At 41.6% G+C, this 26,697-nt stretch overlaps 1 protein-coding gene across 2 annotated transcripts in view; it reads left to right on the top strand.

Annotated features, from left to right (window-relative positions):
- The first annotated feature begins 20,369 nt into the window (after positions 1–20,369).
- The window catches only part of PLEKHA6 (pleckstrin homology domain containing A6), a 234,861-nt gene continuing 228,533 nt past the window's right edge, over positions 20,370–26,697 (top strand). The window contains exon 1 of one of the 2 annotated variants that reach the window (XM_069756182.1): positions 20,370–20,584. The gene's annotated coding sequence lies outside the window, so the exon portion shown is untranslated. The remainder of the gene's footprint in view (positions 20,585–26,697) is intronic. The other variant, XM_069756183.1, reaches the window with a different exon arrangement.

Raw genomic sequence — 26,697 nt, 5'->3', positions numbered from 1 at the left:
ATTCAGTGTGTGGGGCGTGGCCTGAGAGTCCATGTGAGCGGACGTGCGGCTGTGAGCTCCCGCCGCTGTACATACCAAAATCCTGCAGAGCCGCTGCTGTTTGGTCCCTGTGGGGGCTTATCGGTGCGGGGAGACTTGCAAAGCCCGGTGGCGCTGAGCGGTAGCGCTTAAACCGGCGAAAATGACAAGGAGACGGCAGAAGGACGCGGGAGCCGGGGAGGCAGGCGCAATCCAAGATGGCGCCGATACAAGGGAGAAGGCAGACAAGGAGAACGCCGCATGCAGAAAGCGTATGGAGGTAGCGGCAAAGCTCCAGCAGTTTGCGAGAGCGGAGGCCGCAGAGGAGGGAGCCGGAGCTGATACCGAAGAGGAGGAGGAGGAGGAGGAGAGCCCAGCAGGAGAACATGAGGTACAACAGGGGAGAAAGGAGAGTAAAATGGCGGTGGCAGATGGGGGACCCGAGGAAATGGCGCCAGAAGCTGAGCCTACCCTAAGAGACGTTTTTGCGCTGGTTTCTTCATGTAAACAGTCTCTGACCTTACAGATACAGGAGGTTAAGGGGGACACAGCCCAGATAAACGCAGCCATGCAGAAGATTGACAAATGTGTGGGGGAGGTAGAGGAGAGAGTGAGCACTGCAGAAGACCATATAGTGCAGCTGCAAAAAGCAGAGAAAAAGTTCACTCAAGCAATAGCTGAATTGGCGGCAAAAAATGCAAAAAGCAGAGAAAAAGTTCACTCAAGCAATAGCTGAATTGGCGGCAAAAAATGAGGACCTTGAGAACAGGTCCAGAAGAAACAATATTCGCATAGTGGGCATCCCTGAAAAAGCTGAAGGGAGGAATCCAACGGAATATATTGAAAAATGGCTTTTAGAGACATTTGGAGATACGGCGCTAACAAAAGTGTTCGCGGTAGAAAGAGCGCATAGGGTCCCACCGAAACCACCTGTCCCTGGAGCGAATCCCCGTACCATGCTCGCCAAAATTCTAAATTATGGAGACAGAGACATTATCCTGAGGAAGGCCAGAGACATGACGGATCTGACAGTTGAAGGCCAAAAGATTGCTATCTACCCGGACTATTCTACTCTGGTGCAGAAACAACGAATGATGTTCACGGGTATCAAGAGACGGCTGAGGGAGTTGGGAGTACAGTACTCCATGATGTTTCCAGCAAGACTGAGGGTGGTGGCGTTTGATAAAATTTATTTTTTTCAGAAGCCGGAGGAAGCTACCCAGTGGATTGACATTAATGCTAAAAAGCTTAAAGGAAAAGGAGACTGAAACTGTGGGAAGAGTCTGATTTTGGTTACTTATTTGTCAGGGGGCATAGAGTCATGTGATTGACAAACCAAGGGGTACGGGTGGCGAAGAAGGGAGCTGGATTATATTCAGTTAAAGTTAATGGGATGGTGTAATCGTTGTTGGGAAGGAGGGAGGAAGGGTAAGCGGCATACTTTAAGTGTATGTAGGTTTCTTGCGTGTGTAAATAATTCTATGTTTAAAATCTGTTGAGATATGTTATTTTTCAAAATGTCTGAAATCCTGTTATGTACAGTGGTGGGAGGAGGGTTGGGAAGGTAACGCCAAACGGAGTGTTCGCTATGGGCGATGATGCCCCACTCTTGGAGAGAGGTGGAAAGGTTAGATGTGAGGGGGGATGGGTGGGAGGGGGAGTTGGGAGGGGGGGGGAGGGTAGTTAGATAGCTTGTGCTCAAAAATGATGATACTTTTAGTAAAGATGAGTCAAGTGATGGGGACCCGTTTTAAAATTTTGAGCTGGAATGTGAGAGGCCTAGGGGAGAAATCCAGACGTGCAGCGTGTTTGCAATATGCAAGAGACCAACGGGCCTCAATGATATGCTTGCTGGAGACACATTTGGTAAGGGAGAAGGTGGATGTTCTGAATAGACGGTGGATTCAGAAGGGTTATCATTCTACCTTATAATAATAATAATAATAATAATTTTTATTTATATAGCGCCAACATATTCCGCAGCGCTTTACAAATTATAGAGGGGACTTGTACAGACAATAGACATTACAGCATAACAGAAATACAGTTCAAAACAGATACCAGGAGGAGTGAGGGCCCTGCTCGCAAGCTTACAAACTATGGGGAAAAGGGGAGACACGAGAGGTGGATGGTAACAATTGCTTTAGTTATTCGGACCAGCCATAGTGTAAGGCTCAGGTGTTCATGTAAAGCTGCATGAACCAGTTCACTGCCTAAGTATGTAGCAGTACAGACACAGAGGGCTAATACTGCATAAAGTGTATGAGAACATGATGCGAGGAACCTTTTTTTTTTTTTTTTTTTATTATAAATAGGCCACACAGGGATCGTTAGGTTAATGCATTGAGGCGGTAGGCCAGTCTGAACAAATGAGTTTTTAGGGCACGCTTAAAACTGTGGGGATTGGGGATTAATCGTATTAACCTAGGTAGTGCATTCCAAAGAATCGGCGCAGCACGTGTAAAGTCTTGGAGACGGGAGTGGGAGGTTCTGATTATTGAGGATGCTAACCTGAGGTCATTAGCGGAGCGGAGGGCACGGGTAGGGTGGTAGACTGATACCAGGGAGGAGATGTAGGGTGGTGCTGAGCCATGGAGTGCTTTGTGGATGAGGGTAGTAGTTTTGTACTGGATTCTGGAGTGGATGGGTAGCCAGTGTAATGACTGGCACAGGGTAGAGGCATCGGTGTAACGGTTGGTGAGGAATATGATCCTGGCTGCAGCATTCAGGACAGATTGGAGTGGGGAGAGTTTTGCAAGAGGGAGGCCGATTAATAGAGAGTTACAATAGTCCAGACGAGAATGAATAAGTGAAACAGTCAGAGTTTTTGCAGAGTCGAAAGTAAGAAAAGGGCGAATTCTAGAAATGTTTTTGAGATGCAGGTAAGAAGAGCGAGCCAGTGATCGGATGTAGGGGGTGAATGAAAGGTCAGAATCAAGGATGACCCCAAGGCAGCGGGCATGTTGCTTTGGAGTAATGGTGGAACCGCACACGGAGATGGCAATGTCAGGCAAAGGTAGGTTAGTAGAGGGAGAGAACACGAGGAGTTCAGTTTTTGACAGGTTTAGTTTCAGGTAGAGGGAGGACATGATGTTAGAGACAGCGGTAAGACAATCACTGGTGTTTTCTAAAAAGGTCGGTGTGATACCTTCTCCACGTATGCAAGAGGAGTCTCAATCTTGGTTCCAGCGGGAGTTCAGTATGAGGAGGCGAAGGTATATGTGGATGTGGAGGGACAGTATGTACTAATTCGGTGTATATTGTATGGAGTGATGCTGTGTGTTGCCGCGATGTATATTCCGCCTCCCTACTCTAGCAGGAAAATCAGAGAAGTAATGGAGCGTGTGGAAAGATGGGGACCGACACCGTTAATAATTATCGGAGATCTAAACAACATCTGTGATGACTACTGGGACAAAAATAAAAATACTCAGAATAGGTCGGAGGGACACATAACAACATTTGGCACCTATATACAAGAGATAGGTATGATTGATCTTTGGAGGGTTAGACATGTTGGAGAGAGAGGGTACTCATGTTATTCACCAGCACATACCACACTCTCTAGGATTGATATGGCTTTGGGTAACAGGATTTTTGACACACTGGTTGGGGAGGTGAGATACCTGCCAAGGGCCCTGTCGGACCATAGTCCAATTGAAGTAGAGGTTAGATTGGAGGGGGCACGGTCGACAAGTGGGAGAGAATGGAAGATTCATCCCAATTGGTTACAGAGTATTGAGTTGGAAAGTATAGGACGGGAGGTGGCGGAATTCTTTCTCTTAAATGATGGAAGCACTGATGCTCTTACAATCTGGGATGCAATGAAGGCGTATCTGAGGGGACTACTGTTTAGGGACATTAGTAGGTGTAAGCGGAGGACGAGAGAGGCAGAAAAAGCGGCAGTTGAGGAGTTGAAGGAAGCAGAAGATGGGATGGCCACACTGGGAACCCCTGAGGCAGAGAAAAGGATGAAAAGAGCACAAAATCATTTGGAAAAGATTCTGTTAGGCAAAGCTGAGAGGAAGCGGGATTTCCAAAGGGTATTGTTTTATCAGGAGGGAGAAACAGTGGGACATATGCTGTCGGTAGTGGCTGCTGCTCAGAGAGGTTCGGGAAGAAAAACATTAGACTTGAACAAAGAAGACCCAGGAAAACATACTCAGATGGGAGGTAAGAACATTTCTAAAGCAATCCACAGCGAGGAGATTGGAACAAAACAAAATCCTCTAAACTGCATGCTCGCAAACGCCAGAAGCCTGACAAACAAGATGGAAGAACTAGAAGCAGAAATATCTACAGGTAACTTTGACATAGTGGGAATAACCGAGACATGGTTAGATGAAAGCTATGACTGGGCAGTTAACTTACAGGGTTACAGTCTGTTTAGAAAGGATCGTAAAAATCGGAGAGGAGGAGGGGTTTGTCTCTATGTAAAGTCTTGTCTAAAGTCCACTTTAAGGGAGGATATTAGCGAAGGAAATGAGGATGTCGAGTCCATATGGGTCGAAATTCATGGAGGGAAAAATGGTAACAAAATTCTCATTGGGGTCTGTTACAAACCCCCAAATATAACAGAAACCATGGAAAGTCTACTTCTAAAGCAGATAGATGAAGCTGCAACCCATAATGAGGTCCTGGTTATGGGGGACTTTAACTACCCGGATATTAACTGGGAAAGTGAAACCTGTGAAACCCATAAAGGCAACAGGTTTCTGCTAATAACCAAGAAAAATTATCTTTCACAATTGGTGCAGAATCCAACCAGAGGAGCAGCACTTTTAGACCTAATACTATCTAATAGACCTGACAGAATAACAAATCTGCAGGTGGTTGGGCATCTAGGAAATAGCGACCACAATATTGTACAGTTTCACCTGTCTTTCACTAGGGGGACTTGTCAGGGAGTCACAAAAACACTGAACTTTAGGAAGGCAAAGTTTGACCAGCTTAGAGATGCCCTTAATCTGGTAGACTGGGACAATATCCTCAGAAATAAGAATACAGATAATAAATGGGAAATGTTTAAGAACATCCTAAATAGGCAGTGTAAGCGGTTTATACCTTGTGGGAATAAAAGGACTAGAAATAGGAAAAACCCAATGTGGCTAAACAAAGAAGTAAGACAGGCAATTAACAGTAAAAAGAAAGCATTTGCACTACTAAAGCAGGATGGCACCATTGAAGCTCTAAAAAACTATAGGGAGAAAAATACTTTATCTAAAAAACTAATTAAAGCTGCCAAAAAGGAAACAGAGAAGCACATTGCTAAGGAGAGTAAAACTAATCCCAAACTGTTCTTCAACTATATCAATAGTAAAAGAATAAAAACTGAAAATGTAGGCCCCTTAAAAAATAGTGAGGAAAGAATGGTTGTAGATGACGAGGAAAAAGCTAACATATTAAACACCTTCTTCTCCACGGTATTCACGGTGGAAAATGAAATGCTAGGTGAAATCCCAAGAAACAATGAAAACCCTATATTAAGGGTCACCAATCTAACCCAAGAAGAGGTGCGAAATCGGCTAAATAAGATTAAAATAGATAAATCTCCGGGTCCGGATGGCATACACCCACGAGTACTAAGGGAACTAAGTAATGTAATAGATAAACCATTATTTCTTATTTTTAGGGACTCTATAGCGACAGGATCTGTTCCGCAGGACTGGCGCATAGCAAATGTGGTGCCAATATTCAAAAAGGGCTCTAAAAGTGAACCTGGAAATTATAGGCGAGTAAGTCTAACCTCTATTGTTGGTAAAATATTTGAAGGGTTTCTGAGGGATGTTATTCTGGATTATCTCAATGAGAATAACTGTTTAACTCCATATCAGCATGGGTTTATGAGAAATCGCTCCTGTCAAACCAATCTAATCAGTTTTTATGAAGAGGTAAGCTATAGGCTGGACCACGGTGAGTCATTGGACGTGGTATATCTCGATTTTTCCAAAGCGTTTGATACCGTGCCGCACAAGAGGTTGGTACACAAAATGAGAATGCTTGGTCTGGGGGAAAATGTGTGTAAATGGGTTAGTAACTGGCTTAGTGATAGAAAGCAGAGGGTGGTTATAAATGGTATAGTCTCTAACTGGGTCGCTGTGACCAGTGGGGTACCGCAGGGGTCAGTATTGGGACCTGTTCTCTTCAACATATTCATTAATGATCTGGTAGAAGGTTTACACAGTAAAATATCGATATTTGCAGATGATACAAAACTATGTAAAGCAGTTAATACAAGAGAAGATAGTATTCTGCTACAGATGGATCTGGATAAGTTGGAAACTTGGGCTGAAAGGTGGCAGATGAGGTTTAACAATGATAAATGTAAGGTTATACACATGGGAAGAAGGAATCAATATCACGATTACACACTGAATGGGAAACCACTGGGTAAATCTGACAGGGAGAAGGACTTGGGGATGCTAGTTAATGATAAACTTACCTGGAGCAGCCAGTGCCAGGCAGCAGCTGCCAAGGCAAACAGGATCATGGGGTGCATTAAAAGAGGTCTGGATACACATGATGAGAGCATTATACTGCCTCTGTACAAATCCCTAGTTAGACCGCACATGGAGTACTGTGTCCAGTTTTGGGCACCGGTGCTCATGAAGGATATAATGGAACTAGAGAGAGTACAAAGGAGGGCAACAAAATTAATAAAGGGGATGGGAGAACTACAATACCCAGATAGATTAGCGAAATTAGGATTATTTAGTCTAGAAAAAAGACGACTGAGGGGCGATCTAATAACCATGTATAAGTATATAAGGGGACAATACAAATATCTCGCTGAGGATCTGTTTATACCAAGGAAGGTGACGGGCACAAGGGGGCATTCTTTGCGTCTGGAGGAGAGAAGGTTTTTCCACCAACATAGAAGAGGATTCTTTACTGTTAGGGCAGTGAGAATCTGGAATTGCTTGCCTGAGGAGGTGGTGATGGCGAACTCAGTCGAGGGGTTCAAGAGAGGCCTGGATGTCTTCCTGGAGCAGAACAATATTGTATCATACAATTATTAGGTTCTGTAGAAGGACGTAGATCTGGGGATTTATTATGATGGAATATAGGCTGAACTGGATGGACAAATGTCTTTTTTCGGCCTTACTAACTATGTTACTATGTTACTATGTTACTATGTTCATATATACACTTTTTGGAATCTGCAAGTGGAGGTAGAATAACGGAAACGCCTGAAATCTTGAGGGCCTTCGCGGACTTCTATGCAGATTTGTATTCCTCTCGGATTGGTGATTCGGTCGAGGACACTCTGACTTTCTTGGAAGGTCTGGATCTGCCGAAACTGAATGAGGCAGATAGGGAGAGCCTTGAGGCCCCTATCACTGAGGAGGAGTTGAGTCGGGCATTGATGTCCATGGCTAATGGGAAGGCGCCTGGGGTTGATGGGTTACCCGCTGAGATCTATAAAGGTTTGGCAGAAGTGTTGATTCCTAGATTAAAAATGGTACTGGAGGAAGCTAGGTCCTGTGGGTGCCTGCCAGCCTCTATGAGAGAGGCCATAATAGTGGTTATTCCAAAGAAGGATAAGGACTTGGGGAAACCGGAGTCGTACCGCCCAATTTCTTTACTAACAATTGATGTCAAGCTTTTGGCCAAGGTGTTGGCTCTCCGACTCTCTAGTGTTATTGCGAGTCTGGTGCATTCGGACCAATCTGGCTTTATGCCTGACAGATCCACGGCGATCAATTTGCGCAGGTTGTATGTAAATTTGCAGGTAGAGTCTGATAACGGTGGTCGTAGAGTGATTGTATCGCTAGATGCACATAAGGCGTTTGACAGTGTCGAATGGGGATACCTCTGGCAGGTGCTGGAATGTATGGGGTTTGGTCCGCAGTTTGTGGCCTGGATACAGCTGCTGTATTCATCACCGTCGGCTAGAATTAGAGTGAACGGGGAGCTGTCTCGACCTATAGGGCTGGCTAGGGGTACTAGGCAGGGATGCCCGCTCTCACCCCTCCTGTTCGCGCTGGCTGTAGAACCTCTTGCCGCTAAGATTCGGCAGTCTGATAGGGTCCCTGGGTTTAGGTATGGGAAAATAGAGGAAAAAATAGCGCTATACGCGGATGATGTTTTGCTGTTCCTGGCGGATCCAGACGATTCACTAAGAGGGGCCATTGAAATTGTTGAGAGATTTGGTGCTGTGTCAGGATTGACAATTAATTGGGATAAGTCGGTTCTTTTTAGGGTGGATGACGTAGGTGAGAATGTAAGTGAGGATGTTGGTGATGAAAGGCTACAGGTGGTTTCCAAATTTAAATACCTTGGAATATATGTCTCGGTGCCAATTGCGGAGTACCTACAAAGAAATTTGGCTCCTGTTATGGGGATACTCAAGGCGAAGGTAGATGCATGGAATAAATTACATCTATCGGTCGTCGGTAGAGTAAACCTTATTAAAATGGTCCTGATGCCTAAAATCCTATATGTTTTACATAACGCACCAATTTGGATCCCTAGGGGGAAGTTCAGGCAGATTAATGCCCTCTTTAGAAGTTTGATATGGGGTAGACAATATCCACGTATTAGCCTGGAGACGCTTCAGCGACCCAAGGAGGATGGTGGTTTGGCTTTGCCCAACCCGGAAATATACTTCCTTGCGGCCCAGAGCCAGCATTTGAAGGGCTGGGCGCGAGGGGCGTCATCCAGTGCAGTACAACATCTAATGGAAGAGGTGACGGACCGACGACCGATGGTCAGGTGTTTGGAGGATGGCTCTTTGGGCGCTTTGGGGAAAGTATACCCAACCCTGTTCCTGATTCGAAAATTATGGAATAGACTAAGGCAGATTCGTGGGGTTACAGGGTTGACTAAATTCACACCGATATGGTCTAATAACAATTTAAACGAATTTGAGGCTTTGGGAGGACTGATGGAATGGCAGAATAAGGGAATTTGTTTTGTTCACCAGATAACTCAGCAGCAAGCATTGAAGTCCTTTTCTCAATTGCAGGAAGAATTTGGGCTGCGATCCACAGGGGTATATCAGTATGCGCAGATGAGGCATGCCTTTAGAGCTCAGAAGAAGAAGGTGGATTTCAGAATTCAGGATGATATTGTGTTGGAGTATGTGTGTGGGGACGGGACTACAAGGGGAGTTATTTCCACTCTGTATAAGGACCTAATGCATACGTTTTTACTAGATTTCCCTATAAAGGCGAGAGCTAAGTGGGAGAGGGACGTAGGACCGATGGAAAATGAAACCTGGGAATCGGTGATGGAGTGGATTCCGCGACTATCCTTGAGTGAACCATATAGACTCTCGCAGTTATATATTCTGCATAGAGTATATAAATCTCCGGAAGTGCTATACAGAGCGGGATTGCGTGCCAATTCTGAGTGTCCGAGGTGTGCGAGTGAGAATGCTGGAATATATCACATGATGTGGACGTGTCCTAGGCTGGCTGCTTTTTGGGTGGTGGTTTTGAGCCGGGTTGAAGTAGCGTATAAGTGTAGAGTTCTTAGAGACCCGATGGTATGCGTGCTGGGATATGTGGAAGAAATTGGAGTTGATAATACTTGGAAGGTTGCAATTGCTAGGCTACTCTACATGGCAAGGAAAGTGATAGCACGAAATTGGATTAATGTGGAACCACCTACGAGAAGGGAATTTCTCCAATATGTTCAAAATGGTTTAAAATTGGAAAAGGGGGTGTACAAAAAAAGGGGGAAAATAGATATGTATAATAAGATGTGGTCTCCTTGGCTTGAATTGGAATGAGGAGTATAGACGTCGAGTTTCTTAAGATCTGGATTAGGATAAACTACACGAGGCAGATAATGCCTCAGTGGGGTATAGATTGGGAATGAGCTGTCTTAGGGGGGTGGGGGGTAGTTGGGGTAATGTTGGGGTGTATTGAAATAAGAAAACGTGCATGTGATATAATGCAATGTAAATGACATCCGGATATTCTTTGTTTTGTTAATAAAAATTTATTTAAATAAAAAGAAAAAAAAAAATGTAATCAGTGTGTCTTGTTACCTCTGCTTTCCGCTTCTGTAATCATCAGGACAAGCTAAGTTTTTGATTTTCCTGTTCCACGTTTTGCTTTATTTTTGTTTTAGTCCAGCTTGCAGTTATGTGATTCCTTGTTGCTGGTTGCTCTAGTGGGCTGATATTACTCCTCATGTTCCATGAGTTGGCACATGAGTTCAGGTAATTTCAGGATGGTTTTTTGTAGTGTTTTTCGCTGACCGCGCAGTTCACTTTTGTATCCTCTGCTATCTAGTTTTAGCGGGCCTCATTTTGCTGAATCTGTTTTCATTACTACGTATGTGCTTTCCTCTCATTTCACCGTCATTACATGTGAGGGGCTGCTATTTCTGTGGGGTGTTTCTCTGGAGGCAAGAGAGGCCTTTGTTTCTTCTAATAGGGGAAGCTAGTCCTTCGGCTGGCGCGAGACGTCTAGAATCATCGTAGGCACGTTCCCCGGCTACTGCTAGTGTTGTGAATTAGGTTCAGGATCGCGGTCAACTCAGTTTCCATCACCCTAGAGCTTGTTCTGTTTTTTGTGTGCTTGTCCTTTTGTGATCCCCTGCCATTGGGATCATGACATTGTGGGTTTATGAGATGTAATTTTTATGGGCTGACTTGATGATACAATTAATTGTTGTACTAACCTTGGTTTTTGCATTGAAATACTTGTGGTTATGGTGATGTATGCATTTACTTTTGTTTTTGGTGATGTATTCATATACTGATGGTGGTTCTGGTGACGTATTTATTTACTGATGCTTGTTCTGTTTACATGGGCATGTGCTGATGGTGGTTTTGTTGATGTAGTCATGTAGTATATGTAGTTCTGGTGATATTTTTATTTACTGAGGATGTTTCTGTGCCATATTCATGTTCTACTGAAGGCTCTGATACTCTAATTATGTACTGATGATGATTTTGTATATATGTACTAATGATGGTTCCAATGATGAATATATCACCAGAATAATTATCACTACATGAATACATCACCAGAGCCATCAGTAATACATGAATGCACCACCAGAACCACCATCAGTTTTATGCAAGCTGAATTTTTTGCATGACAGACATAAAAACTATCAAACGTATCCCTTTCTCTATAATGGGTTCTGTTTATTTTCCATTAGGGTATCTGACAAATGCTGGACACCTAAATTGAAACCAAACAGCCCCATTATTGTTAAGTTATATTAGTTTCCATGACAATCCTTGGGTTTGACATTAAAAATATAGGTCATCAGGAGATGAATATCGCTATTTTCCCCCAATATTGTGTAAATAATCCACAGAGATTCTACATCTATGTTTGAACTTGCACTCCCTGTTAAGTAACATCCCTAAAGTACACTACTTTGTTTTATTTACTTCTGCTGGCATTTTTGGGTGAAAAAGGTAACAATTCTAGTGGTCATGAGAGCTTGTTACCTAACTCATTAGTGGGGGAAGTTTGTTAGGGTTCCTGTTACCTTAATTTCTGATCCATTTCTTTGCTTTGGGTCGGGGATGCCATTGGCCTCATTTGCCTAGAGCACCAAAATACCTTGACTCAATGTCAGGCAGCAGAGGCAAAAGTAAGCAAGATTTTAGGATGTAGAAAAAGAGAGATAAAATCCCATGATCTTAACGTATTGTTGCCCCTTTTTAAATCATGTGTAAGACGGTCAGACCACATTTTGAATATGAGATCCAGTGTTTGTCATTTTGGGGCACTTTAAAAAGGTTATCCGGAAACTAGAGTCAGTTCAAAAGCGTTCAATGAGATTATTATATGGGATGTACGATCCCTTTGATGATGAGACGTTGGAAAAGTTGGACCCGTTTAGCTTAGAAAAAAGATGTCACAAAGGAGATCTCAGTTAAATGTATAAATACATGTGTGGTCAATACAAAGGACTGGTACATGACTAAGGCTATATGCACACGATGCGGATTTGCTGCGAATCTGCAGCGGATTTTTCCGCGCAGAAACGCTGCAGAGCTGCACTGTGATGTACAGTACAATGTTATTCAATGGAAAAAAAAGCTGTGCAGATGGTGCGGAAAAATCAGTGTGGAATTGCTGCGGATTTCAAAGAAGTGCATGTTACTTCTTTTGTGCGGATCTGCAGCGTTTCTGCACCCCTCCATATTAAAATTCCGCAGTGGCAAAAACCGCTGAAAATCCGCACAAAATCCGCATCAATTCTGCATAAAAACAGCATAAAATCCGCATAAAAACGGCGGCAACTCCGCGGCTGCAGATTCTGCCAGGAGATGCGGATTTTGTGCAGAAAATTCTGCACCTCTTTTCCTACGTGTGCACATAACCTTTTTCCTTCCTAAGTTCTTACAAACGACAAGGGTGATTAATTGCAGGTGGAAGAAAGGTGATTCGGCGCAGCTAAGTAGGAAATGTTTTTTACAGTTAGAGCAGTCAGACTGTGGAATGTCCTACAGTAAGAGGTAGCAATAGTATACACTATAACAGAACTAAAAAAAAAGGCTTTGATTTTCTAAAAAATGGCATTGTGGGATCTAAATATTCTGGTGATAGAGAATGTGTAACTGATGGAGAAAGGTTGAACTTGATGGGCTTTACAACCTATATAACTATTTAAATAATGTGGCGCGGGGCGGTAGTACCAGGCGAAGCGCGCATCTGTGGCACCCTGGCATGTTACATGAAGGTGGAGGTTCCCAGGTGGGTGTCTGGACTTGTGCTGTGAGAGCTTTATGTCTGTGCAGGCCGCATGTAACCATTATTGTGGGTTTGCCAGGACCAGATGTTTCACAGGTCGATGAGGGAGAGCAAAATTCAAAAATAAACTCTTCACTAAATGGTAATTTGGTAAGGATTATATACAAGGAACAGCGGGTACAAAGTCTTATGAACATTTCCATTAAAACTTGAGGCATTTTTCCACACAGTTTCCTTCCTTAGTAGTATCTTCCAATCCACTGTTTATCCCTACTTCACCACAAGCCAGCTTTAATACTACATAGTTAGATAAACGTGTGCACAACCGTATAAGGTGCACGGGTAGGTTCCCAATCCGTAATCAGCAAATAATACAAAACCCGGCACTCAACTTTGTGGTGTGAAGAAACGAAAGGTTTATTATCCCAAATCAGAAAACGTTTCGGTCCCACAGATGGACCTTCATCAGTAACGTTTACTGGGACAATGTACAGATTCAAGTGGCTATAGGGCCTGCCCGGAGGTTGCTACCAATTTAGTATTGGATACCCAGAAAGAGAGGTTACAGCCTATATAAGTGCTGTCATCGCGGCGTCCACCGCTGGATAGCACTATCCAGCGGTGGACGCTGCGATGACAGCACTTATATAGGCTGTAACTTCTCTTTCTGGGTATCCAATACTATATTGGTAGCAACCTCCGGGCAGGCCCTATAGCCACTTGGATCTGTACATTGTCCCAGTAAACGTTACTGATGAAGGTCCATCTGTGGGACCGAAACGTTTTCTGATTTGGGATAATAAACCTTTCGTTTCTTCACACCACAAAGTTGAGTGCCGGGTTTTGTATTATTAGCTTTAATACTACAGTCTTGATCAACAAGTGTCATCTACTTGTTCTGCGGTGTCCTATTTCCACTACTGGCACCTTGGAACTTCACTAGTCCCACGTACACAGTTCTACTTAGGTCTCTTACCTTCTAGTGTTGTAAGCCTGGGGTCTCGTGGCTAGGCAACCTCTCCTAGGACCCCTTTTCCAGAAGGCCACTCTGTCTCTTTGTTGCCTATGCTCAGGATCTCGCTATCCCTTCTCTTTGGTCTCCTCATATAGGATCACCCTTAAATACAACATGGTCCTCTCTGGACCTTGTAGCCCATTCACTATGCACTCCATGTCCTAGCTGTCTTCCTAGCAGTAAACATTCATTTTCCTCCACACTAGACCCTCCCACTGTAGGTTAGTCCCAAATATTAACTCTAACTGTTCCCATAGTCAGACTACACTATGTAATTAGACACTAGGAAATCTCAAATCAGGCAAAAAGGTTTCAAACTGTAAAATCAATATCACAAAACCACCCCTATTAATACCAATAGACAAAATGAGGTCGGCAGATCGGGGTCCTTGGTAACATATTGAATACTGGGGGAATATTGGGGGATGTTTTCATTATACAATGGCACTTTTGCACTTTATAGCGATCTCTTATACCTATAATCCCCTGCATTACAGAGCACATTCTGCTAGTAAACCAAAAGGCTATTTGCCCCTATACCTCTTATAGTCTATGTGCCACAGTCCTTACATATACTCTCTTTTCCACGGATGATTAGCTGGATATAATTGAATATCATAATGTTTACAGCACAATTGCACTATAGCATTTTAGGCTTCTCATACTAATGAATATGGTCTATGAAATAATATAAAAGCAAAATTTTTTTGCATTATTATTATATTTTTTGTATACTGCTGTGTATAACCTGGTTGCTATTCCCCTTTAATAATGCTTGGTTTGTGGTACTCTATACTACTTTATGAATTCCTTTTTTGGTATGTGTAATAAAATAAAAATATTTGATTATATAAAAAAAACTCTTAACCTCATTTTGTCTATTGACATTAATAGGGGTGGTTTTGTGATACACGTATGTAATGCACATCACAACACACTTTCATATTAAATATCATTAACACTTTACATTACATCTTACATGATGTGAAATTACACCACATAACACACTTCACACTTTAACCCCTTAGCGACCGCTGATATGCCTTTTAACGGCAGTAGTTAAGGGTACATATGCCTCAGCACCGCTTTTTAACGGCGCTGAGAAATAAGTATATAGCGCCCCCAGAGTCAGAATTTCTCCGGGGTCTTGGCTACTGGGGGTAGTTGAGACCCCAGAAAACATGATTCGGGTCAGTTTTTACCGACCCTAGTGTTGTGATTGCCGTTATTAATGGTATAACAGCGACCGCAAAAAAAAGTCCAATTTTCCATTTAATTTCTCTCTCCTCCAATGTGATCGCACGTCAGAGGAGAGAGAAATAGGGTCCCCCAATCACCCCCGGTACCTCCGGAGTCCCTGCATCCCCCCGTGAGGTGCCCGGGGCATCTTCTTTCGGGAGAAAATGGCGGGCGCATGCACAGTGTGCCCGCCGAGATCTGCCGGCCGGCACCCGGCAACAATAGGAAATTTTTCCTATTAGTTCATTTTGATCACTGTGATAAACTCTATCAAAGTGATCAAAATTAAAAAAAAATAGTAAATCAAACCCCCATTATCACAACCTTAGTTAGGTAAAAATAATAAAATTAAAAAAATGTATTTATTTCCATTTTTCCATTAGTGTTAGAGTTGGGCTAAAGTGAGTTGGGCTAAAGTGAATTGGGCTAAAGTTAGGGTTAGGGTTGGGCTAAAGTTAGGGTTAGTGTTGGGCTAAAGTTAGGGTTAGGGTTGGGCTAAAGTTAGGGTTAGGGTTGGGCTAGGGTTGGGGCTAGGGTTAGGGTTTGGCTAAAGTTAGGGTTTGGCTAAAGATAGGGTTGGGCTAGGGTTAGGGTTGTGGTTATGGTTGGGATTACGGTTAGGGTTGGGATTAGGGTTAGCGGTGTGTTAGGGTTAGGTTTGTGGTTAGGGTTATGGTTAGAGTTGGAATTAGAGTTAGGGGTGTGTTAGGGTTAGGGTTGGAGTTCGAATTGGGGGGTTTCACTGTTTAGGTACAACAAGGGGGTCTCCAAATGCTATATGACGCCACCATTGATTCCAGCCAAATTTGTGTTCAAAAAGTCAAATGGTGCTCCCTCCCTTCTGAGCCCTGCCATGTACTCAAACAGTGGCTTTACCCACATATGGGGTATCCGCGTACTCAGGAGAAATTGCAAAACAAATTTTGTGGTCCATTTTCTCCTGATACCCTTGTGAAAATAAAAAAATTGGTTCCAAATTACATTTTTTGTGAAAAAGTAAAATGTTCATTTTTTCTTATACGTTAATTTAGTTCTCGTGAAGCACCTGAAGAATTAATAAACTTTTTGAATGTGGTTTTGCGCACCTTGAAGGGTGCAGTTTTTAGAATGGTGCCACTTTTGGGTATTTTCTGTTATATTGACCCCCAAAACTCACTTCAAATGTGAGGTGGCCCCTTAATAAAATGGTTTTGTAAATTTTGTTGGAAAAATAAGAAATCGCTGGTCAACTTTTAACCCTTATAACGTCCTAACAAAAAAAATGATATTTCCCAATTTGTGCTGCTGTAAAGTAGACATGTGGAAAATGTTATTTATTATCTATTTTGTGTGACATCACTCTCCAATTTAAGTGTACAAAGATTAAAAGTTTGAAAATTGCAAAATTTTAAGTTTTTTTGCAAAATTACCTTTTTTCATAAATAAACGCAACTAACACTCCCATTCAAAAGTTTAGGGTCACTTAGAAATTTCCTTATTTTTTAAAGAAAAGCACAGTTTTTTCACATGAAGCTAACACTATGTGATTCAGAAATACACTCTATATATTGTTAATGTGGTGAATGACTTTTCTAGCTGCAAACGTCTGGTTTGTAATGCAATATCTTCATAGGTGTATAGATGCCATTTCAAACAACCATCACTCCAGTGTTCTTATGGTACTTTGTGTTTGCTAACTGTTTAAAAAGGCTAAAGGATGGTTAGAATACCCTTGAAAACCCTTGTGAAAGTATGTTAGCACAGCTAAAAACAGTTTGGCTGATTAGAGAACCTATAAACCTGACCTTCCTTTGAGCTAGTTGAGAACCTGGAGCATTGCATTTGTTGGTTCCATTAAACTCTCAAAATGACCAGAAAAAAAGAACTTTCATGTGAAACTCGACAGTCTGTTCTTGTTCTTAGAAATGAAGGCTATTCCAGGCAAGAAATTGCCAAGAAACTGAAGATTTCCTACAACGGTGTGTACTACTCCCTTCAGAGGAGAGCACAAACAGGCTCTAACCAGAGTAGAAAGAGAAGTGGGAGGCCCAGCTGCACAACTGAGAAATCGATGTCTCACAGGTCCTCAACTGGCAGCTTCATTATATATTACACACAAAACACCAATGTCAACGTCTACAGTGAAGAGGCCACTTCAAGATGCTGGCCTTCAGGGCAGAGTGGCAAAGAAAAAGCCATATCTGAGACTGGCTAATAAAAGGAAAAGGTTAATATGGGCAAAAGAACACAGACATTGGACAGAGGAAGTTTGGAAAAAAGTGTTATAGACAGACGAATCCAAGTTTGAGATGTTTGAATCACACAGAAAAACATTTGTGAGACGCAGAACAACTGAAAAGATGCTGGAAGAGTGCCTGACACTATCTGTCAAGCATGGTGGAGGTAATGTGATGGTCTGGGGTTGCTTTGGTGCTGGTAAAGTGGGAGATTTGTACAAGGTAAAAGGGATTTTGAATAAGGAAGGCTATCACTCCATTTTGCAATGCCATGCCGTACCCTGTATACAGTGCTTGATTGGAGCAAATTTCATCCTACAACAGGACAATGACCTAAAGCACACCTCCAAGTTATGCAAGAACTATGTAGGGAAGAAGCAGGCAGCTGGTATTCTGTCTGTAAACCAACTTGTGAGAGGGGCTTCTGGACGCATGGGGTGAAATTTCTCCAGATTACCTCAGCAAATTAACTGCTAGAATGCCAAAGTTCTGCAATGCTGTAATTGCTGCAAAGGGAGCATTCTTTGACGACAGTAAAGTTTGAAGGAGAAAATTATTATTTTATTATTATTATTATGCATTTTTATAGCGCCATTTATTCCATGGCACTTTACATGTGAAAAGGGGCAAATATAGACAAATACAATAAACATGAGCAAAAAAAGGCACTAACAGGTACAGAAGGAGGGAGGACCCTGCCCACGAGGGCTCACAGTCTGCAGGGGATGGGTGAGGATACAGTAGGAGAGGGTAGAGCTGGTCGTGCGGTAGTTCAGTAGGTTGAGGATCACTGCAGGCTGTAGGCTTGTCGGAAGAGGTGAGTCTTCAGGTTCTTTCTGAAGGTTTATTTCAAATAAAACCTTGTCAATGTCTGGACTAGATTTTCAATTCATTTGGCAACTCATTTGATTAATAAAAGTATGGGTTTTCATGGAAAACACAAAATTGTCTGGGTGACCCTAAACTTTTGAACGGTAGTGTATATCGAAGAAATTTTACCACTAACATGAAGTACAGTATGTCATGAAAAAACAATCTAAAAATCAGTGCGATACGTTGAAGCGTTCCAGAGCTATAACCTCATAAAATGACTGTGGTCAGAATTGTAAAAATTGGCTTCGTCATTAAGTACCAAATTGGCTCTGTCACTAAGGGGTTAAGGGAAAATGTGGGCAGCATGTCCCTTACACACCTATGATGACCAGTTTTTTTAACATGTTTTTATTTGGTTTCATACACAAAAATAAATGCATGATATAATATACACAAATTAATTTTGTACTCTGAAGTTCCATATTTAGGGCAGCACAGTGGTTAGCACTGCAGGCTTGGAGTCCTGGGTTCAAATCCCACCAAGGACAACATCTGCAAGGAGTTTGTATGTTCTCCCCATGTTTGTGTGGGTTTCCTCCCACACTCCAAAGACATACTGATGGGGAGTTTTATGAGCCCCATCGGGGACAGCAATGATAATGTGTGCAAACTGTAAAGCGCTGCAGAATATGTTAGCCTTATGTAAAGATTATTATTATTATTATGCAGTGGACTCCACTGGCTACATTGAAAGGTTCCTTACTATTAAGTTAAAGAACAAAAAACATTCCATTTCCGACATTACAATGGTGAAAGTTGTGCGAAAACAATAGATAAGCTAATACAGCTGCATACAAAGGTCTATGGCCTCGCTTTTTCCAGTTCTCAAATATCTCAAAATCTACCCAACCCCTGCTGCCATGCCTACTTGTCTTAGCATAACTTGGTATCAATGCCATCCAGGTCTCCAGAAAAGGTGGGTGAAACTTACTTAGGAAAAGCTGTAAAGAATGATTAGCAATGTGACAAAAACGACAAATCGATGACTTTTCTAATACATTGATGTCATGTAATGGGCAGGGCCTGCCGTGACAGCTCCCCCTGACGAAGGAATCACCGAAACGCGCGTCGGGGTGCTCTGTGTATATATACGTTCAGCATTTTGTCTATTCCCACATATCTTACAGCGGATATTGGTGCGCATGTTTTTGATTTTATTGTGCAGTGGAGGACATACGGCACATAGTAGACTTTGTCTCTTTTCATACGCAATTTTGCACATAAACTTATGGTTACACTTATTTGCACACTGTTTTATTGAGGACACATTTGTACAAATTTATTTAATTTTTTTATATTAGACTCAGCACTTCTTTTCACTTGTAACACTATCTCCCTTGTATGCACATAATAACCTTCTTTTATACATGCGCTTATAATCAGATTGTGGGACTGCTTTTAGATATATATTTTTATCGTATATTTTACCTGTACACCTGTGTATATTTATTCCCCAAGCACATGCACTTTTGTGCTAATGTTGCCATACTATTATAAATAAAGGCTTTTTATCTGATTTACCCTTTTGTGGCCTTTTATATATATTAGTATATTTCTTTGTTTTATGTATATACATATATTTTTTATTAGTATTAGGAGTCCTTTTGTAAGTTCTTTGATATTTTTATATCAATGCCACTCAATACGTCCTAAGATAGAAGACATGATCGGCCTCACAGACCTGTCAATGTGTCAGCTTATTTTATAAGCAGGACACTATTGTGTATTATTAAAATACCTGGCATGCTTCATGGATATAGGAATGTAAACACGCAGTCTGACATACAGGTGTCTGTATTTCACACTCTGCCAGTCTTGCATATTTAGGATGGTTTATGGCTTCTCACTTCATCCCTGATATTTTTTTAACCATTGCTGTCTTCCTTACTTCTGTACTTTTCTTCCTTTTTCTACATGATGAGTGGAGAAAAATGCAGATGTTTTTTCATTTACTGATACTAGAGGAATCTGTTCTCAGGGTGATGATGATGATGATGATGATGCATTCTCCAGATAATTCTGCAATGCACCAAGTAGACTTCAAATCCAGATACAGCAACATAAATATATGATGAAATCTTCCCCAATTCTTCGTTATCAACAGCATTATAAATTAAAGAACAGCAATGATTGGATTACAATTTATAATGTCAAGGCCTGATTGCACTTTCCTTATTCATTGTACAACCCTAGTAGTCAATATTTCTATTCTTTTTTTAAATGTGTCCAGTTTTCATGTGTAATATGACAGGCAGGGGGTTAAATCTTCTCACTCTGCCTGACAGACCGGGGTCACGTGGAAGGATTTAAATCCCCAGGGATGCTGCGAGCATGCTCAGTGCGGACGCAGTATACAGCCAGCTCCATGTACCTCTGTATACAGCACCGACCTGCATGCAGAGGCGCTCACTATACTGCTGGGCAGAAGGGAATGCAGCAGAACATAAGAAGGAGAGGATTCTAAATTTACGATTCATTTCTTTCTATGGAGATTAAGAATGGATCCCGTAGAGACACACGGAGCCCATCAGGGCTTCTTAGGAGGATGAACGGTAAGGGTGACATATTTTATGATAATAGTGTGCATATTATTGGGGTTTCATATAGCAGAATATTTGTATCCGCTGACAGTGATTTGCAATAGTGACTATTAATCTGGGTCACTGAGATTGCACCACCTGCTTTTATCTGCTCCGTATTGACATGCAGTGAATTAAGTCTCATTTCCCAGCTAAGCTCCCAATCCCCGCAGAGCAGCCACATTATTATTTCCAGTGCATATCTCGGAGCATGTTATCTGCTTGGCTTGGGTCCCTGCATCCTTTCTCTCCCCTTCCTCCCTGCCCCATGCTCTCACCCATCATCACTCATCCCCCACCCCTCTGTGCCAATCCTTCCCGCATCCTCTCTCCCTCTCCCAATGGTTTCAGCAGGTACTTACATTACAATGTATTTTCTTAGATTTAGCTGAGTAATTGATTGTGAAACACCTTTGGGTGCTTATAAATCTATATATAGCATTCATTTCCATAGATGAACACTCACACGGTGTGCGGCGCGCAGGGTTCAGTTTCGTGCTAAATCCAGTCGGGATAATTACAATGGCTGGTAATCTAGCAGCAATGACTCAGTTACTGTGTGCAATGATTTTTTTATTATCGCCTATTACTATAACAATGGAGAGTAGGCCGTTGGGTTCTCCAAACAGTAATGCTGGAGGGCTACACATCCGCCAAATTGGATTGGATTTATTTTACCAATACGCTTATCATTACTGATTTTATCTACGACGTTGCAACTTGAGAGAGAATTGGAAAAAAAAAATTCTACCCCTTATAGATATTGAGTATTAGATCACACAGTGTTGGATCATGAAGACACGTACCCATAGCAAGACGAACACCATAGGCCTCTCCTCCAGTCTGCATCCATTCATGTTAATAATTCATGACATTTACGTCTTGTACCATCAAACCTTATGAATGAGCCTTGGAAGTTAAAAAAAGACTAATCAACAGTATATTACATAAAATAAAGTACATACCCTACATCAGCACACACAATTTAATTCCTGCACTAGGGAACGCATGATTCCTGCCTCTTCTGTATAGCTTCTTCTTTTTTTTAACTCATAGGAGTCTGTGCACATCTTGTAATTCATATTTGAGATTACAAAACAACACTTGGGTCTCGTATATTGATGACTAGGTCACTTCTCCAATTTCTGTAAATTGCACATGATCCCTAGGATATGATTGGTTGATATCGATTTTGCATTAGTAGTAGACCTATAGAGCCTTCTGCCAATATATACCCAAATCTGGTATACTTATAAATACCACCACTATTTTTCCACATAGACTATTTGTTGTAGATTTGTGATATATTTTTCTCCAAAATGATCTGCTTCCTCTAAACCTGCCAGTGCCTATACAATGAGAACCTGGATGTGGTTGCCCAATCTGGTATCTCAGAGCTGCAGTCTTGGTCTCTAGTCTCCTTCTTAGTCTATATGTCATCCAGAGCCCACATTGTCCACAAATCACTTAGTTCACCCATACTAAAGAATGCATGGAATTGCATGATGACGTTTTGTGTTGCTTTTTTTTTTTTTAAGTGAAGGCCTTAATGTTTCTTAATGTTTTATTATATATGAGAAGAAATCACTAGAGCTCAAAGCTTGGAACAAAAGCGTTTTCTAGAATAAATGCATTAGAGCACAGTGCAGCCAACCAATCTCCCACCTCGCATGAATCCTACACTGTCATAATAAGTGCTAATTCAAGCTAAATATTGCATTAAGCTTACCACATAGCCAAGAAGCAGGATCATTTTCCTCTTTGGATACATATGTGTGAATCTAGGAAGTCAATATTCAGCCATTAGACAGATTGCATCTGGTTTCAATGAGACCTATTAGTGTAGATGGAAGGTGACTATACACTAGAGACCATAGAAGTCATTACTGTATTGTTGGTCCATGACATTTTGGAGTCACATATGCTGCGAGAATTCAAGTAATATCACAGTTTAATTGTCATTGATAACAACAAGTTTCTATTAAAGACCTACAATAAAATAGCAATTCAATTATCTGGCCTAATAAATGCTGCCAGTCCATCATGCATAGGTAGGTAATACTTTTATAGATATACTAGCTGAAGAGCCCGGCGTTGCCTGGGCATAGTAAATATCTGTGGTTAGTTATAGCACCTCGCTTCTCTTATTTTCCCATGACGCCTCTCATTTTCCTCCTCACGACTTTCATTTTCTCTCTCACATCTCTCATTTTCTCCCTCACACCTCTCATGTCCCCCCTCACTCCTCTAATTCCCCCCTAACACTTGTCATTTCGACCTCACATCTGTCATTTTCTGATCACTCCACTATTTTCCCTCACTCCTCTCATTTTGCACTCTCACCTTTTCATTTTCACCTCACACCTCTCATTTTCACCTCACACCTCTCATTTTCCCCTCAGTATATACATGTTTGTAATCTTCCTGATATATAATACACACCTGTATGTCATCTCCTGTATATAGTATATACCTGTATGTCGTCTCTCCTGTAAATAGTATAAATCTGCTGTTTTTTATCTCCTCCTGTATATTGTATATACCTGTATGTCTTCGCTCGGTTGAGTGATCCCTTATGGTCTCTTTGCCTCCCAAAAAATGGAGTAAAAAGAGATTAGAAAGTCAAATGCACCCTAAAATAGTAATGATACAAACTGCAGCTCGTACCACAAAAAAACAAGCCCTGATGCAACTTTATTGACCGATAAATAATAAAATTCTAGCTCTTATAAGCTGGATAGGAGCCCACTAGGACTTTGCCAGAATATCTAAACCTGGGCCAATTCTAGGTTTATGTGGCCCTTGGGTGACAGCCTTTTGACCCATTCAGGAAAGGGAAAGTTGTTTCAGTTTATTATTCACTATACTGTAGGGATATTTCTATATACTTCTGTGTTTATTTATATTGGTTTTCATAGGTTTATGGCTTTATTTTAGTCACAAAATAGATGTTGTATTGTGGTTTGGTTTAACAAATCTTCATCAGTGCAAGTTGGAACTGATATGCTTAAGTTGCACCTTTTTCTTAAGAGCTCATCACCTTTACGTCCCTGAGGACCTGTAAGCCGGTAATGAAGTAGTCGCATCCACTTCCTACCTGTGCCAAATGTAGGATCCTATTACTCACTGGTGGGAATACAGCCAAGTGTTTGCTACCATTTACAGTATTCTGCGGCTACGTTCCTAGTTGATTCAATAGCAGGCCAATTTTATTAAATCAACGTTTCCCTGCGTTTTAATCCATAGCGGTATGACTAATGTCTCAGACGCACGTTGTGTTCGCTCTTAATTGCAAAAATTACATTTAGTGAGATATAGACTGAGACTGAATTATTCAAAAAAAAATCTAATGTTTTGATGATGTTCTGAAATCTAATTCTGGGAAGTTTTATAATACAAGTCTATTGCTAATATATGAGATTTAATACTTGGTATCAGTATTTCCATATTTCAAGCTGCGCTTTCATTACAGGTTATGTATTCTGCATAGCTCGTTTATAATTCATGTGGTTGTTTAAATCATTGTATATGAATCATTAAGACGTGTAAATGCTATGGTAGACGTGAGAACACGCTGGCGTGTAGTCTGGGGTCCAGCAATGATGAGGCCGCGCTATGGCCCGATGCCTTCGCCTACTTGGCCTGCAGCACAATTACATTTTTGCCCAGTGAAATCAGCATGGTACCAGGGCTTTCTTCCGGGCACAGGGAGGTGGCTGACAGGAGCACTTTGTGACCTGATAGGTGTCATGGCAACAGTCTAACGATTATGATTCCCGTCTGTGCTAAATGATAAGACATTATAAAAGACAAGGAGAGCAGAAGAGGGAGGGACGGGGAAAGAGAAGGAAGGGAGGGAAGGAAGCTTCGGAGTGTAGTTTCACTGCAGCCAGTAACCCTTCCTTTCCATTTTTGAAAAACCAGCGATCTCAGTACTAGCAGCATTTCATATTGTTTTGTATACCTGACACTTAAATGGTTAATCCTGACAATAAAAATGGATCTGCACTGTGAGTGGTACAGACAGCCCCTGCATAGTGACAATTGTGTGTTTTAATATCGGTTCTTCCATCTCGGCACCGTTGTAGCTCGTGATGTCACGGCATATTCTTCTAGGATTGGATCGCCTTGTCACTGTTGCTAATGTAAATTCCACGGGTTTCACCTTCCCGCAGTCCAAAGGGCGGTTACTTCTGTCTCATATGTTTCCATGGCAACTGTGGAATCCACCGGTGACCATGATGGAGTGAGGGGTGTATTAGGAAGCAAAAAAAGAGAGAAGGGTCAAGAATCGGGCAGTATTCACTTTATGTATATGCTGAATTTATTCAAAAACCTTTATGCAATTTGCTTTTGTTCAAGGATGCTATGAACAATACTTTTATAATAGATGAATGTGGATAAAATCCGCGCTGCTGCTGCAACAACTGATGGATCGAGATATAGTTATAAGATGTTCGGGTGGTTTATTCAACGCGTTTCGAAGCTCAATACTTTGTTACTGTGGGTGAAAATTTCAAAATTTGGGTACAAGAAATGTTCTCTGATTTTGCATTGATTTTAGGTGATTAGTTGATACTAGATTTAATTAGAGGGTAAACCTATACAAGTAGGGTTTGTATATTGGAAAGAGGGTAAATGCTATGTGCAATATTATGTAGTAAGTGCCTATTAGCCATTACTTACTCATCGCTGGGGGTCAGACAGCAGGGGCTCCCGGCAGTACTGAGAACAAGGCTATGGATCCAGGTAGCAAGGCTCTGGAGAGCTCTGCCTTGAATGGCGTAGAGATGCGCATGCTTGACGTCCACTCAACTTATATTTTAGAATTTAGATACATGTCTTACTTTGTAATAGTTGTAGCTTGGACCTATGTTAACCAAGGACATTATGTTTTTTCATTGTAGTACTAAGTGCTACTTAAGATTATAAATTGAAAAGTAGATATGAATTGTTGCCATACAGCTTGTAATGGTGGTCTCACAATCTTTGTTCGGGAGCCCACAGCTTCACTGCCTCCCTGCTACTGCTTGTCTGGGTTCGGTGCGCTCCTGAAGATTAACTGTTAGGATCGGCCGCATGGTTGTACTGCTGGCCTGAACTGTGCAATAGCCAATGCTGCAAGCAATGACAGCCTTGCCTCTGCGGCATCGGAGGAGGGTTGGGCCAACCTAGGAGCAGCGTTTTCAAGTACTCAAAAAAAAAAAAAATGCCTAAGAAAATGGTCGCCTGTGATAGACTGCAGATGTGGTTGGTAACCTAGACAACACCAGAGAATGAAAAATCCCTCTATTCTTGAGAATGAAGAGGACTTTTAGTTAAAGCAACACCCCAGTAATTTTTTTATTTTTTTTTATTTTACCGCTGGAGTAGTGCCACTATTCGAAGTCCCCTGCACCTAGTATCATAATTACCAGCTGGAATCTTCTTCTTTTATCAGCGCTACTCCGATAAATCTTCTGCAGGATATGGCCAGTCTAATTGCTGCAGTGTTTGCTGGACAATCCGGAAGTCACACCTCAGTGTAAGTCTATGACAGCCAGAACAAGGCTCATAAACTTACATTAAGAGATTGCGACCATTCCTAATGACTTCCGGTCAGTCAAAAGTTGCTGTCACAAGATACCAGCGCTGAAGATGGTGATTAATAAGCACATTAGTAGGGTCATGGACTTTATGTTAGTGGCATGACTCCAGCGCTGAAATAAAAAAAAAAACCTGGATGGGTTCTTTAAAGATTAATTGAAAAGTTCTTCGTCTTAACAGGGATATTGCAATTTTACCCATTCAATAATCCTTTAAATAGTAATATAACACAATGCTTTCATAAGAGTGGCAAAAAAAATTCTACTGTGCTGAGAAAATAGTGCCAGAAAAAATGTGCTAATCAGCTATCCTGAATTGGAGGTTACAATGGTATTACAAAGATACCACTATTAAAAGTAGTACTTCACAACCTTAATGAGTGCTGATAAAGGGTACTGAGCCCTGGACAAAAAATATCATTCAGCGGGTTAAATAAGTATTGATCATATCACCATCATATCTAAGTAAATATATTTCTAAAGGAATTATTAACATGAAAT

The sequence above is a fragment of the Ranitomeya imitator genome, chromosome 3 (assembly GCF_032444005.1).
Source record: "Ranitomeya imitator isolate aRanImi1 chromosome 3, aRanImi1.pri, whole genome shotgun sequence".
Lineage (NCBI taxonomy): Eukaryota > Metazoa > Chordata > Amphibia > Anura > Dendrobatidae > Ranitomeya > Ranitomeya imitator.
Note: the sequence above shows the minus strand (reverse complement) of the source record. Positions and strands in the feature narration are given on the sequence as shown.